General features: G+C 39.5%; 1 pseudogene; it reads left to right on the top strand.

The window, feature by feature from the left end:
• The first annotated feature begins 5,689 nt into the window (after nucleotides 1-5,689).
• LOC130459049 (zinc finger protein 420-like) lies at nucleotides 5,690-10,147 on the top strand (annotated as a pseudogene).
• Nucleotides 10,148-16,975: the final 6,828 nt, after the last annotated feature.

Below are 16,975 nucleotides of genomic sequence, written 5' to 3'. Positions count from 1 at the left end.
ATACCCAAAGGCATAGAATTCTAGTCCAAGGATTCTAAACCACAGAGGATCCCAGAATCAGAGGTGGAAGGGTTGTTCCCTTTAATTCTGACTCTTTATAACATCCCCAAAGGGGGGTAATTCACATTCCATATTGTAAAGATTAAAATTTAGGGGAGATGGGGAGACTGAGGCAGGTAGAAATTAGTTTCTCTCTGCAAGGAATATATATTTTTTAGAGGTTTATTAAAGGTTAAAGATTAAGAATATACAAGTAAGAAACATGTGCCTAGGCCAGAGGCCTAGAAAAAATAACCTCACATCATGGAAGAGACGCCTCTGCTCCAAACTGAAGTCCAAAAAGCCCGAGACCTTCAAAAGCCTTTGCTTAAATATCTTCTCGATCTCGGCCCAGGTGAGATTACAAGGCATTCTGGGGAAGTGGAGCAAAGGCTCATGGGGATTGTAGTCCTGTATTCGAGTCTATTTTTTACATTCCCCCGTGTGATCATTTGTGGAAAAATTAATTTTTCCCCAAAAGGATCATAAAAACATAATAAACTTAAAAGATTACAATAGTGTGAGGATAAGAGAAAAAAGAATAAAACCAATAATTTCTGAACACATTGACAAAAAGCCGTTAGGGGCCAGTCCCCTTTGGCATAAAAGTATACATACAAATAAATGTTCAATCAACCACACCCAAAGTTCAATTTTGTGCAACTTGTGGTCTGGAGGCTTCTTCATGGTGGCTTCTCCAACAGTTCAGTTTCTGAATTCAGGGAAGTAGCATCTTCTTTACCTAAAATTCTTCTCAAAAAGAATTTAAACTTTGCAATTTGAATAATGATATTTTTTACATTCCCCCGTGTTTTGGGTGATTGAAAGATTCAGAATCAGTTAGGGATGCATGGCTGAGGTATGAGGTATATGAATCAATTGGCAAGAAATATTAAAAAGGCATCAGAAAATCAAAAAGAAAAGAAAAATTTCTGGATGAAAATATAGACTATCAAAGTCTTATGTGTAAAAATTCCAAGTAGAAAAAAAATAAATCTATAACAGGTCCTGATTCTGACTCTCAGGTGGGCACAACATTGGCTTTTCAACACCAATTAGTAGAGCCACATGAAGACAACCATAAGGACTCATGATAAGAAGGGCCCTCTGCCTCCAGAAAAGGAACTGATGGAGTCTGTATGCAGACTTACTTTTTTCCTTGCTCAGATTCCCTTCCACTCAGTGATGAGTATGGGGAACAGTTTGACAGTATTGCTTCTGTACACTCCATATCAGATTGCTTGCCCACTGTTACAGGGAAATTAGCAGGAACAACAGATCCTGCAAGACAGAAGAGCAAGGTTCCAGAACTCTGGAGAGTGACAGGCAGTTCCTTCTGAGAGGGACAGTTGAGCAGCCAGGAGTTGAGTTTCTGTCTAGTTCTTCTGGGAAGGATGTAGAGAGCTAGATATTCTCTCTCCTGTGGCTTTCCTGGTGATCCAGTCTGTTCTTCTGGGTCCCTGCTGCTGCTGAGACTGATTTCCAACAGAGATGCTCAAGACTCCAGAGGACAACTGTCAGTGAGACCTTCCTTTGAATCCTGTTCCTGCTACCTTCAATTCCTTCCCACGTTTATATATTAATTAAGGAGGTTTCATTTTACTAGATGAAGCAAGTAGATTTGTAGGTAGTGAAGTATTAAATGGTGGAGGTAACCACTTGACTTGGGTTTTAGATAGATCATCCCAAATCCCTTCCTTCCCTTATCTGAAAATGAACTATTGTCTGAGTTAGATTTATATACATTATTTCAGTAGAGTTATTTCACCACTCAGAGAAGGGAAGGGGAAGAAGGGAGAGATGCTGTGATTCTTCCACACTCTGCCCTTCTCAGAAGGCATACTGGCTGCACTTTCCTGTCCTTTTCCTGGTCTCTCTCTTTCTCGTTGCTAGTCTCCCTAGCAGGCTAACTCTCACTGTCCAAGGCTACAAAGCCCTCAGATCCAATCACACATGGCAGCTGAAGTAGCCAGAAACAGACATGCTCCAATCAGTTTCTCCTCGAGCAGCAGGGATCCCCCACCAGCTCATCCATGCCACTCACAAGACCCTGGTTCCACAAAGATCTGCTTCTCCTGTGTTTCACAGACTATATTAATCCTCCCTGATATGACTAATCCAAATTTATACTATCTAAATAAAAACTACCACTATTATCCTGATAAATCTTAACTTTGCCTTCAAATTATAAAAAGGCAAAGGATAGCTGGTTGAGTCTCAACAAGAACCAAGTCAGGACTCTGAGCCTTAGCAGACTCAGAGTCCAAACCAAAGACCACATCTTTCTTTGGTCTTCTCAGAGTTAAACAATCTATAAAGACAGTAATTGATAGTCAATAGTACTGCACTCAGTCAAAGGACATCGTTAAGTCCTGAGTCCCCCCTCACTCTGGAAAGCAAAGAAGTCACTGTAATACCAAGACTGAAAGTACCACACTCGCCTTTCTCCAAGTTACACAGAAGAGATTAGCAATCACAGTTTCTCAGCTTGCTTACCTCTATAATAGCAACCCTGGTAATGTTCATGTGTGGAGTCATTTTCATAAACATTATCCTGTGGGAGAGTAGCACATCCAGCCCCCAGGAATGTTGTTGTGCTTAGGATTTTTCTCTCTATAAAAGTCTTTCTTTTAGTCACAATAAAGGAAGTCATAGCCCCAGTCATGGTGCCATGATTCTTTCCCCTGGTCCTTCTCAAAAGGCATGCTGGCTTCACCTTTCTGGTCCTTCTCCTTATCTCACTCTTTCTCTCTAGCTGCTAGTTTTCCTAGCTGACTCACTCTCACTCTCCATGGCTACAACAGCCCTCAGATCCAATCACTCATCACCAGTCTCCCACACATGACTCCTATACAGAGGGGAAAACAATTTGACTCAAAAAAATTTTTAAAGGAAGTTAAAAAAAATGTACCAGGCTGGGCCCAAAATCTGCTACTTAGATAAAGAAATCAAAACCTTCTCAAGGTCTATGCCATCTCCCGAGGGAAGTAAATAAGCCCTGAATTAAGGGGAAATTCCACCACCTGGAGGTGATCAAGATGGGGCAGGGCAGAGCTGAGGCCTGGAATAAAGGCAGAACTCCCAGAGCTTCAGAACCTTGGGAGGAAAGAGGCCAGATAAGGAAGTGAGAGGTACCAGACCTACACTTTCTGATGGAGACTTCCTCAGGCAGCCCTCAGCCTGGATGAGTCTTTTTAGGTGGGAGCTCTTGTTCTGTCCCACTGAACTGAACCTGAGGTTACTCTATTGAGCTTCAGGGCCTTCTGGGGTCTGTTCCTGCTGTGGGTGAGTCTGCCCCATTTTCTCCTCCTCCTCCTCAAGTCCTCCTTGCTTCAGTCTCTCACCCCAAGCTCTCAGAGGGGTCTCCTCCTGCCTTAATGAGGACCAATGACCTAGAACAAGGTAGCTGAGGGTCACCCCTGATTGCAGAGGAAAGGAGGCCCTGGATTCCTCAGGGGCCTTAGTTCCCCAATGAAACCCTTATCTATGAAACCTCTGGTAGGTGCTACTCCCAGTTCTAGGTGATGGGGAATCAAAGGCCAAAGGCAAATAGAACCTTTCCTTTAGGAGTTTCCCATTTACCCTAAGGCAAACAGATAAGAATGTAGGGAATGGGAAGGGACCTCAATACTAAGAAGGGCCGGGGGAACCAGGAAATATTCCCTTCGGTATCCTGTTAATCCTATGTATAGCTTCCTTGGTATGTTTTTGTTTGAATGTTGTCTCCTGTGAGCTTCCTCAGGGAGGAGCCATTTTTTACCTCTTTCTTGGATGTCCAGCACTTAGCATAATTCACAGCTCATAATAAGCTCTCAAGACATGTCCACTAATCTATTTTTCATGTTTAGAGTGTTATCAAATCGGTTACAACTTGACATAGAAAATTTAGAAACTTCAGAAGCCGATTTAGAGATAATAGATAAATTAATGAATAAATAAAATATCGACAGCAAGTCTATTCTATGCTGGGCTGTACTGAGCACTTTATAATACTACCATCTCTTAAGATCCTCACAACAATCCTAACATATAGGTTGCCACTTTACCATTGAGGAAACTGAGTCAGCAGAGGTAAAATGACTTGGCCAGGGTCACCCAGCTAGGAAGAGTTTAAAGCCCAGATTTGAACTCAAATCTTTCTGACTTTGGGCCCTTGTGAACTCTTCCCTTCACCATCACTTCACTGCCACTAGATTAGGAGGGACCTTATCTGCAATTGGCAGATGAGTGCTGGGGGCCATCAGTCCATGAGACAGAGTCACGCGTGGTAGCTGGGAGACCACAGAGTGGTCCTTGGCGAGACGTGATTACCCACCAAACCCCCTTTTACATGACCTCTTTCATCAAGGCCCCTCACCTATGAATTCACATGTTTATTATTCCCCCTAGTCTCAAAAGAAATAATAAAAGAACGAAGCACAAGTGCCCTAATTCTTCAAAACATCACCAAAAGAGCAGACCCTCAAACCCAATCCCAAAGAGACTGTCATGGGTTACCTTTTACTTAGGGACATAATTCCCAGCAAAACCTCATCTACAGGCCAAGCCCAAAATTTTCTCATGAAGTCGGCACCCAAGTCAGTCATAGAGGCCCAAAGATAAGTACATCAAGCTTCAGTGTGACTCAGGAACTCCCTAGAAGCCACCAGTCTAAATCTGAATTGTGTTCCCAGACCCCACAGCCTCCATGATATGATTGTTGAGTTTTCTTCTAAGAACTGCTAATGAATTATTCCATTTTATTAAAGCAATACGTAATTTTCCTTGATTGTTAGCTCAAAACTTCTCACAGGGTGAGAAAATTACTTGACTCTCCTGTCCCAATCAGACCATGCCATTCTCCTACTCAAGAAATGCCAGTGACTCCCATTTGCTCTGGAATTCATGGGTCCAACTATGTGACCCTGAGCAGGTCACCTGATCACCACTGTCTACTCTTTCCTGCTCTTTTCCTTTGGAACCGATACACAGTACTGATTCTGAGAGGGAAGGTAAGGGTTTAAAAAACAAAGAATTCATGAGTCTTCCTCTGTTCAGCATTGATAGGCCTCTCTACCTCATTCCAACCTCCTTTTACACAGTGTTTATTCATTACAATCATTCAGTTCTCCATTTGATATTTCCCCTCATCTTCCTTCATCCTTGAACTCTTTTGGTAGTTCTTATGGCTTGGATTCCCGAATCTCTGATCACTCCTCATTACCCACCTCCTTCAATTCCTTCCTAGCTCTGTGTTGCCCATGGATCATGGCCACTTTTCCCTCCTAGTTCAGTTGACCTTCTCTGCCTTTTCCCCATGAGTTCAGGTTATGTTTGAGAGAACTCAAGGACATTCCTTTTAGGGCTATTGTCACTGTGGGGTATGTGCCTGGTTTTTCTCAGCTACAAGGGTCCCGTTCCCCTAGAAGAGGCCACAAAGGAAATTTGTGTATTTCATTTCATCTCTTTCAGACTGGGAGTCCAGGTCTCAGAGCATGAAGGAAACTCCAAAATAAGGCATTCCTGAGGAAGAAGGAAGCAAAAAGATTGGTCTTGCATTCTGCTTTTGGAGAAGTAGAAATTGATGAAAACAAATTCTGTGGAGAAATCAGAGAAACCAGGAGTCACATTTGGGGCATTTCATCTTTACTCATTTCAGAAAAGTACCAACATGTATGCTGGAGAGAAATTCTACAAGTGCCCCCAATGTAGGAAAGCTTTTAATAAAAGCTCAAAACTCATTTTACATCAGAGAATTCATGTTGGAGAAAACCCTTATGAATGCAATGTCTGTGGGAAAGGTTTCCATCATAGGTCAAAACTTAACATACATCAGAGGGCACATACTAGAAAAAATCCTTATCAATGCAATGACTGTGGGAAAATGTTTATTAATGACTCAAAACTTATTTTACATCAGAGGATTCATATTGGTGAAAAACCTTTTAAATGTAATGATTGTGGGAAAGTCTTCAGTCATAGGTCAAAATTTATTATACACCAGAGAATTCATACTGGTGAGAAGCCTTTTAAATGTCATGATTGTGGGAAGGCCTTTAATCAGAATTCCCACCTCCTTCAACACCAGAGAATTCATACTGGTGAGAAGCCATTTAAATGTGATGATTGTGGGAAGGCCTTTAATCAGAATTCCAACCTCCATCAACACCAGAGAATTCATACTGGTGAGAAGCCATTTAAATGTAATGATTGTGGGAAGGTCTTTAATCAGATTTCCCACCTCCTTCAACACCAGAGAATTCATACTGGTGAGAAGCCATTTCAATGTCATGATTGTGGGAAGGCCTTTAATCAGAATTCCAACCTCCATCAACACCAGAGAATTCATACTGGTGAGAAGCCTTTGAAATGTAATGATTGTGAGAAGGCATTTAATCGGAGTTCCACCCTCCTTAAACACCAGAGAATTCATACTGGTGAGAAGCCATTTCAATGTCATGATTGTGGGAAGGCCTTTAATCAGAATTCCCACCTCCTTCAGCACCAGAGAATTCATACTGGTGAGAAGCCATTTCAATGTCATGATTGTTGGAAGGCCTTTAATCAGAATTCCCACCTCCTTCAACATCAGAGAATTCATACTGGTGAGAAGCCATTTCAATGTCATGATGGTGGGAAGGCCTTTAATCAGAGTTCTCACCTCCTTCAACACCAAAGAATTCATACTAATGAGAGGCCATTTAAATGTAATGATTGTGGAAAGGCCTTTAATCAGAGTTTCCACCTCCTTCAACACCAGAGAATTCATACTGCTGAGAAGTCATTTCAATGTCATGATTGTGGGAAAGTCTTCAGTCATAGGTCAAAATTTATTATACACCAGAGAATTCATACTGGTGAGAAGCCTTTTAAATGTCATGATTGTGGGAAGGCCTTTAATCAGAATTCCCACCTCCTTCAACACCAGAGAATTCATACTGGTGATAAGCCATTTAAATGTGATGATTGTGGGAAGGCCTTTAATCAGAATTCCAACCTCCATCAACACCAGAGAATTTATACTGGTGAGAAGCCATTTAAATGTAATGATTGTGGGAAGGCCTTTAATCAGATTTCCCACCTCCTTCAACACCAGAGAATTCATACTGGTGAGAAGCCATTTCAATGTCATGATTGTGGGAAGGCCTTTAATCAGAATTCCAACCTCCATCAACACCAGAGAATTCATACTGGTGAGAAGCCTTTGAAATGTAATGATTGTGAGAAGGCCTTTAATCGGAGTTCCACCCTCCTTAAACACCAGAGAATTCATACTGGTGAGAAGCCATTTCAATGTCATGATTGTGCGAAGGCCTTTAATCAGAATTCCCACCTCCTTCAGCACCAGAGAATTCATACTGGTGAGAAGCCATTTCAATGTCATGATTGTGGGAAGGCCTTTAATCAGAATTCCCACCTCCTTCAACATCAGAGAATTCATACTGGTGAGAAGCCATTTCAATGTCATGATTGTGGGAAGGCCTTTAATTAGAGTTCTCACCTCCTGCAACACCAAAGAATTCATACTAATGAGAGGCCATTTAAATGTAATGATTGTGGAAAGGCCTTTAATCAGAGTTTCCACCTCCTTCAACACCAGAGAATTCATACTGCTGAGAAGTCATTTCAATGTCATGATTGTGGGAAAGTCTTCAGTCATAGGTCAAAACTTATTATACATCAGAGAATTCATACTGGTGAGAAGCCATTTAAATGTCATGATTGTGGGAAGGCCTTTAATTGGATTTCCAACCTCCTTAAACACCAGAGAATTCATACTAGTGAGAAGCCATTTAAATGTAATGATTTTGGAAAGGCCTTTAATCAGAGTTCAAATTTAATTGTCCATCAGAGAATTCATAATGGAAACCTTATTAAAAAATCATGAATGTGGTAAAGATTTCAATAAGAGAACAAACTTCCTGGTACATCAGAGAATTCACATTGGTGAGGAACCTTATAAATGTGAAGGCTGTGAGAAAGTACTCAGTTTTCAGTCATATTTTCTTGACCATCAGAGGGCCCGTATTAGTGAGAAACTTTAGTTATGTGATGAATATGCCAAAGGGCCCTGTAAGCATCTAGTACTCATTGATCATCTGATCATGTTAGATATAAACCTTTTCCGTACGCTTCTTCTGAGAATGTTTTGGTACAAAATACAAAATTTTCTACATTAGAAAACTCATTCTGAAAAAACAAAACAAAACATTAGGTACACAAGTTTCATTTGGCTGTATGTTTATCATGAAATGTGTTTCTGTGTAGTAGCGCAATAATGAATTCAATTTTTTATTTCATTCTTTACCTCATTTTTGACAATCAAATTCAAACCATTTATATTTATTATTTTTATAAATATATTTTCTCCTCTCAGTTATTCCTAGTTTTACATGGGATTGATATTTTTCTTTACATATTTCAAGCAAGGTAATGTTTTCTAGTTTGAATGTCACTTCATCTAGATGTTAATATTGCATTTTCTGTCTTATAATAAAATATAATTTTTACAATATTTGCTTATTTTTAAACTAGGGATTTTGTGTATTATTTATCTTCAATGATTTTTAAAAATCATAAGTTTTTTGTTGCAAGAAACATTCTACATGTCTTATTTTAATAAGAAATTAAAACTATTTCTAAAATTTTAGGAATTTCAGTTTATTTTGGATAATTTTCTTTTCATGATTTTTGTTAATTCCATCATTCATCTACAGCAAAGCCCTTTAATGGGTAAGGTAAATGGACAAGTTCAGTAGACTTTTATTTGAGGGGAGTCTAGCCCCTCTAGAGGTCAAAGGTTGTTTTCCGATCCATGGTAGGTATTAAATTTATTTGTGGTTGAGATGGAAATATTAATTAGGTGGTCGCCAGGGATTTAAATTCTAAATCCCAAAAAGTATTACTCAAGTAAATAGAATTTATGGTAGTTTATTTATAATAGAGGGAATATATATATATATATGTATATGTATATATATATGTATATGTATATGTATATATATATGTATATGTATATGTATGTATACAGAGAGAGAGAGAGGGAGAGAGAGATCTGGCTTCTTCTGATATCGGAATTTCTAAGCCCCAGCCAGGAGAAAAAAGTCTCAAAACGATGGGACTCTCTCAGAAGTTTAGACCTCTGAGAAAGGCACGGTCACTAAGTCAGCCTTTCACTCACCAATGGTGACCATCTAAAAGGAAAAGCAGTCTGAGGTCTCTGGCCTGAGTTCCTTCAGGGGTCCAGTTCCTCGGGTCCAACACCAAGTCAGAGAACCCTACATCCAACTCGAATCTTGAATCAAAATATCTTCTTCTGGCCTCTGATCTTCTTAAAGATCTTTTTCTCTTGTGTCACCTCTCCTAAATTTCACACAAATCACAGCAGATGCTACTCTCCAGGACTGCCCACTCTTTAGTTCATACCTTCTTTGGTTTGAGTAAACCTTTTTTAGTTATTTAACACCTTTTTTGGTTAGATCACTTTTTGTAGCTACTTAACACCTTTTGTATTTAAAATGGGTAGATCTACTTAAAATACTGAGTTACCACCTTTTTGTAGATTAAAGTCTAAAACTACATTGTGTATTACAATTCAATCTTCCCAATAAAGGAAGAGCTAAGTACCTTCATTGTTACAATCAGAGGTTGTAAGGGGTAAATGTAGGGGTTCTGACTAATATATTATCCTTATAGTCACCAGGGATTCATTCAAATCCCAATAAAAATATTCAAGTCAGTTTGGGAATTGTATGTTAGTTTAATTAATATAGAGGGAAGGAATGAAGAAGAACAGAGAGGGGAAAGGGTATAAGATTTCTCTGGCCTAGCCTTGAGCCAAGGGTAGTTCAGAGACCTTCCAGCCACAAGGCCTCCTCCGAGATGAGGGGCCTCCTAGGAGGATGACGTTTTTAGGAAAGGTAAAGGAAAAAAAGGAATCAGCCTAAACTCCAAGAGAGCTCAGGGAACACGCCTCACCTGACCCACAATATTAAACTTCTCCCAGTTACTGTATCAAGGACACTCATCACCAAACCGGGAGAATAGCTGCAGCCATGCCAAGATGCCCAGCACACTGCCACAAGCCACCTCTCCACGAAAAGAGAGCTGGCAAGAGGAAGTGCCGTGAATATATAGACTTTTTTTAATATCACTTCCTGCATCTCACATGTATCAATGGTAGCTTAAGCATGACTTAGGACAGCCCAGGGGGTCTGATAGTTGTTTCTAATTTGTCACTTGATAGAACATGTTGGTCATTGGTCATCCTTCTCAACATTTGATCCATAAATAGGGGTGTAGACAACCTTGTTTTGTTAGGATTTTAAAGATTTAATCAGGGTGGCCAAAATCTAAAATTCACAGGGATTACAATTTAATCTTCACAATAAAAGAAGAGCTAAGTATCTTGATTGTAACAATCAGGGGAGAGCTAAATCCAATCTTCACAGAGGATTTTCCTGTGTCTCCTCAGAGAAGGACCCCTTTCATTCTAGCCAATAAGGCCAGCCTGGAGTGATGGCCAGGTGATCCTTCCTGAGCCTGATGTCCCAGAAAGTGCCCTCCTATTCCAGGCAGTCACACACAGAACATAGTCCTCTTGGGAAAGGGAGAAAGGACTGCAGAGAAGCCTGATTCTTTCCTCTCTGTCTGTCTGGCAGAGAGGAACGAGCTAAACTCTGAGCAGAGAGGCTGAAGGAGATGCTCCATTTCCCTCCTGTACTCAGGGGCTGAGTAATGTAATATTTATAGGGAAAATGGGTGGAATATAAGGAACAGGGGATACTGAAGGTTTTGTAACAGGGAATGGAGGAGTTGAGGGGAGAGATGAAATATGGCTGCTGGTGAGGGAAAAGGAGTGAGATGCCCGCTACTGAGAGGCTATTTTTGAAAAATGGGGTTCCCAAGAAATGGGCCACTTATGATAGCCTGAGGAGACATTTTCTCTATTGGATTGATGTGGAAGATACTCCGGAATAGGTAAACACAGATCCTCCTGAGGGAAAGCCTCCCCCCAGACTTAGTTGCCCAGAAGGGGTCCAATAAGGACCATTGATACTTGAATGACTATCTTGAGATTCAGCTCCCTCTATGTCCATTAAAATGACAGTCCTCTTATCTGACTGCGGTTATTTAAATAAAGATAAATTTTAATGACAATGTTGGATTGGGGAAGGTATCAGGGAAGAAGGAAGAGGGATTTCCATAGATAAGGTTTGAGTCTCTCTCAGCTTTTGAGCTGAGGGCAGGTCTCACAAGCTGGTGGAGGGTTTCTTTTATTCCTGTCTATGCTATTCTGTGCTAGTTTTCTTAAATTCAAAGTCTTAACAGTAGACAGCAAGAGGAAGAAAAGTTCTGATCTTCAGAGGTGGTTGGGCCTGTCTCTTCGGGCTGATGCCCCTAAATACTGGCCTTACAAAACAGTAGCAGCAACTAGAAATACTTCCAAATTATATCTAGCAATAGTTATTCTCTTAATGTTATTTTCTAATTCTTTTAGCTAACATATTGAGAAGTATGATAAGAATGGGAAGCTTGAGACTTCCGGTTAAGATGGCGGCTTAGAGAAAGCTAAAGTTCAGATCTCCGGAAAACCCTTCCCGACCAATCTCAAACTATAAATAAACCTATTTCATTTTGGATTGGAGACTTGGTTTCCCTTATTTGCATTCCTACAGTTAGAAATTATACAACACTTTACTGAATGAATGTGGGGAAAATTTCACTGACAGGTCATCTTTTTCTCACCATCAGAGAATTCATACTTAAGTTTTATCTTGACTCTGAATTCTCTGATGATGAGAAAAAGATGACCTGTGTGTGAAGTTTTCCCCACATTCACTAATTACATTGATAAGGTTTCTCTTCAGTATGAATTTTCTGATCTTGAGAGGATAAACTGTCATTGAATGATTTTCCATAATCAATAAACTTATAAGACTTTGGTCCAATACGAATTCTCTGATGTTTCATAAGGGAAGAGCTCCTACTAAAAGCTTTGCCACATCTACTACATTCATAGGGTTTCTCACCAGTATGAACTCTCAGGTGTAGAACCAGTAATGCATTCTGCCTGAAGGTGTAACCACATTCATTACACTTAAAGGATTTTTTCTCCAGGATGAATTCTCTGATGATGAGAAAGAGAAGAACTATCACTAAAAGATTTTCCACAAGTACATTTATAAGGTTTCTCTCCAGTGTGAATTCTCTGGTGTTGAGTAAAAGATGAACTGTCACTGAAAGATTTTCTACAATCATTGCATTAATTGGGCTTCTCTCCTGTATGAATACTCTGATGCTTAGTAAAAGAAGAGCTATCACCAAAGGCTTTGCCACACCCACTCCATTCATAGGGTTTCTCACCAGTGTGCATCCTCTGATGTAGTATCAGAAATACATTCTGCCTGAACGCTTTGCCACATTCATTACAATTAAAGGGATTTTCTCCAGTATGAATTCTCTGGTGGGGAGAAAGGGATGACTGTGTGTGAATGCTGCACCACATTCATAACATTTGTAGGGCTTCTCTGCAGTATGAATTCTCTGATGTTGAGCGAGAGATGAACTGTCAATGAAGGATGTTCCACAGTTACTACATTTATAAGGTTTCTCTCCTGTATGAATTCTCTGATGTTTAGTAAGAGAAGAGGCATCATTGAAAGCTTTACCACATTCATTGCATTCATAAGGTTTCTCTCCAGTATCAACACTTTGATGTAGTTTAAGAGATGAAATTTACTGAAAACTTTCCCACACTCCTTGCATTTATGGTGTTTCCCTCCAGTACACATTCCCTGATGTTGAGTTAAGAACGTACTGTGTAGGAATACTTCCTCAAATTCATTATGTTTGTAGGATTTCTCTCCAGTAGCTATTTTATTACATAGAGCTGAAGAGTAATTAAATTCTTTCTTACAAACATTTTTGTTACAACGTCTCTTTCTTGAGATTCTATGTTTTTAATTGCTTCTGTATACTGTTTAAAGTTATTCCCACGTATATCATATTTATGAATACTCTTTCGTAGAGAAATGTCTCTTTCTATAACAATGCTTGACTTATGAAGGAAATTCTTCCCAAATATATCACATTCACAAATTCTTATTTTATAAGGTATGTTCTTGTGGCTGATTGTTATTTGCCTCAAATTCCTTTCATGGGTCCCCTGTGGCCTCTGGAATCTGCCATCACATTCCCAGTATGGTCCCAAATTGGAGTCCCATAAGTCATATTCTGCAAGTCTTCCCTGGGATAAGTCTTTCAAGGAAGTACCTTGCTTTGCAACTGAGTTCTTGGTCTCAGGTCTAGAGTCCCAATTTATGGGGAAACAAATCATTGGAGTAAAAGCCCATGTTCATATTGGAGATATTTTCTCCTCACTCAGATTAAAAATAACATTTCCTCACAAACATCACGTGAAATATTTAGACTGAGTAACATCCACATTTACAGATATAGAAAAGCCAGGGTAGACAGGGATTATTAGAAGGAGAAAGACTAAGTAATAGAAGTTCAAGGAAGGGAGGAATAAAAATAATCTGTAATAGCAAAAAAAAAAAATGGGGCGGTGGACATAAGGAAGGTGAGGCTCCAATTGACTACTACAAGATGTAGAAGATGTAGAGTATGTGGATTACTAGAGAATGATCAGGACAGTTGAGGCAGGAGGCATACTCCTGTTTGTCAGTATATGAAAGAGGTTAGCTTAGATGAGAGAGTGTCCTTTCAGTAATAAAAAGTTTAAAGCAGGCAAAAGATAAAATACCATTACTAGAGAACTGCAAGGTTGTATTATCACAAGTCTGAAAAAAAAAAGACAAATGGGTGGTCTGACCATATTCAAGAAAACCAAGGGCTCCAAGTCCTACCTTCAACACATAATGGTTGAGGGAATGGCAGGAAAGAAAAGATGAGAAAGTCAGGCAGGTGATTTGATGACAATAGGTCTATGGAACAAACTAATGTCTGAAAGTCTGAGGCCCCCTCTCCAGGACTAGTAGACTGAGTAAAACTACACACCTAATACTCCAAAGACTGAGGAACAGAGCTATTGACTACAATGAGTACCATCCACTTGTCTTCTCCCTTGCTTACTTGGCTACGTGTTTCTTGGTTCTTCTTTCTCTGCTGTCCATGATACTTCTTGTTCCAACAGGGAAATCACTACTGCTTTGGACACCAGAAGCCATGTTCATGAGTTTTTTAAAAAAGAAATGAAACGGAGTTGGAGAAAAGTATCAGTGTCACAATTTAATCCTAGCTAATCTTCATTAGGAGAAAGAAGGCATGATAGGAAAGCTCCGAGATTGACAGAATTTCAAAATTTATTCTTATATTTCATTTTACAAAAAATTGGTAATTTACCAATAAGAAATGTCCAAATTATTCAAAGTTACAACATTCAAATTTTCTTCTTCCCTCCCCTTTCACAGAGCTGGCAGGCAAGCAAGCAATTCAATCTGGGTTATACACATATCATCACGTTTTCCTTTCCCAACTTAGGAAACACTCATGACCCTCTATTCGGGTTTTTGTAGATTGTTTAACTCTGGGAAGACGAAAGAAAAACCTGATCTTTGGTTTGGACTCTGAGTCTGTTAAGGTTCAGAGTCCTAACTTGATTCCTGTTGAGACTTAACCAGTAGACTTTGCTATTTTATAATTTGAAGGTGAAGTTGAGAAGTATAAGGATAATAGCAGTAGTTTTTGTTTAGATAATATAAATTTGGGTTAGTCAGATCAAAGAGGACTAGTGTAGCCTTCAAATCACAGGAGAAGTGGTTCCTCCTGGAATCTGGGAGTTTATTTGGGTGGATTTAGAATCTCTTAGAATTAGAAGTCCTTTATTTATCCTTATATAGTTCAATAAATATTTTATGTTTATAATAAGAGTCTCATTAGCATCCTTGCACCTGGGCCTGACGGGAAGTTCACATTTGAGCTTCACTTCATCACTGAGAATACTTTTGATTACATCTATCAAAAGTATTTGTTCCAATACTTTTTAAAAAGTTTTGAACCTATATAGAAACAGTTTTTCCAGCTAAATATTTTCTTTATTTTTACACTGGCTTTCAAGTGGAAGTCTAACACCATTAAGGGAAACAATCCTTCCTTCTGGAGGGTCTAGATGCTCCTCTAATTAAACTCCTAAACAGAAAACAGACTCATATGCACATATACCCTTGTGGCACATGCATACCCAAAGGCATAGAATTCTAGTCCAAGGATTCTAAACCACAGAGGATCCCAGAATCAGAGGTGGAAGGGACCTTCCCTCTAATTCTGACTCTTTACAACATCCCCAAAGGGGGGTAATTCACATTCCAGATGCTAACCTTCCCCAACAACTCCTTTTGGGCAGCTCTCATATTCAGGATGGTTTCTTTCCATGTCAGAAAGATCTTCCCTTCTCTCTTTTCTTGCCAAGGCACATTCCCATGAACCTTCTACTTTCCTGCATTAGAGGGACAGCAAAGAGACTGAAAAAAATTTTTCAGAAATTTTCATTAATTAATTTAGAATATTTTTCCATGGTTACATGATTCACACTCTTTCCCTCCTCTCCTTCTACCTCCCTCCCATAGCCAACAAGCAATTCCACTGGGTTTTATATATAATGTGAAGAGTGAAATATTGAGGGAACTCATTTACTAATGAAGGGAAATCCAAAATCAGAGAACTTATGCAGAGTATGTAGAAAATGACTCCTCAAAGGGGAGCAAGTTATCTGAGTTCAACCAAGAGACAGGCCTTCAGTATCATCCAGGTGTATGAAAAATAGATGATCTGTGGAGCTATTTCTACTTGTGGTAAATGATATACTCTGCTTCTGACGAGAGAGATACTGGGGAAAACTCAGGAAGCCCAGTTGTAATGGAGATAGAGGTACTTCTGAGAGATAGAGAGATACTATTAGAGAGAGATATTCTAGGGTTGCCTATTGATCACTACTGATGTCTAATTGATTATTTTTCTTAAGCTCTTCCTCCCTCAATCCCTCCCTTCACCACCCTATTCTGAAGCCTTTGGCTTCGCACCACCCCCCTGAGTGGACTATAGGATTTATGAGGAAAAACGCTTTTCTCTTCCTTTTTCAAGTAAGGGGGTTTATTGGGAACAACAGGATGGAGAACCGAGGTAAGATGAGGTGAGAGGGATAAGGTGTTCCCTATTCTCTAAGGAAGATTAGGAGGATTTTGGGAAATGTCAGTTCTGTCACAGCTGTGACACAAGTCTGTCAAGGAGATATGAAGGACAATTGATTTTCTTCTGTCTTCTTCTAATCAGCCCAGCATATAACAATCAATGACCAACATCAGCCACACCAAAGCCTCAGCCTAGGTCAGAAACCAAGCCAGTCTCCCCTTGGTCAGAAGCCAAGGCAGTCTCTCAGTTCATCCCCTGGCCATGCTCCACCTGACATTCCTGGGAACATTCTATTTGAAATGTTCTTTCTTGATTGACATCTTGATTGTTGTCCTCTGGTGTTGTCTTATCTGGTGTGCACAAACAAAAAAACCAGGATTGAGCCTAAGAGAACTCTGATCAGAATAAGTAGAGCCCCAAACAAGAAAGTTGTTTGAGGTTATGGATTATATATGAATGAAATCAGAATGCTAATAAGAACAGGTTTTTATCTCAACTGTAATGTATAAGAGTTCTGATAAAAGGGTTTATGGAAATCACACCACTGGGATATTTTTACTTAAAGTCATAAAGGGAAAGATGATTAAATACCCCCCAAAAGGATTTCATATTCACACCGAGAATTTAATCATTGATGAGAACAATCTAAATGCTGCTACGAGGCATTTTCATGACTGTAAAAACAAAAGGGGGACAGTAAATCTAATGTAGGCAATGGATTTGATTATTGATTAAAAACTGATTTCAGATACTCTGCTTACTGTGCTCACAAAGTATCCTCAGTTTATATCAGTGAAGTGAAACT

The sequence above is a fragment of the Monodelphis domestica genome, chromosome 4, assembly GCF_027887165.1.
Source record: "Monodelphis domestica isolate mMonDom1 chromosome 4, mMonDom1.pri, whole genome shotgun sequence".
NCBI lineage: Eukaryota > Metazoa > Chordata > Mammalia > Didelphimorphia > Didelphidae > Monodelphis > Monodelphis domestica.
This window is presented reverse-complemented; position numbering and strand designations above follow the sequence as displayed.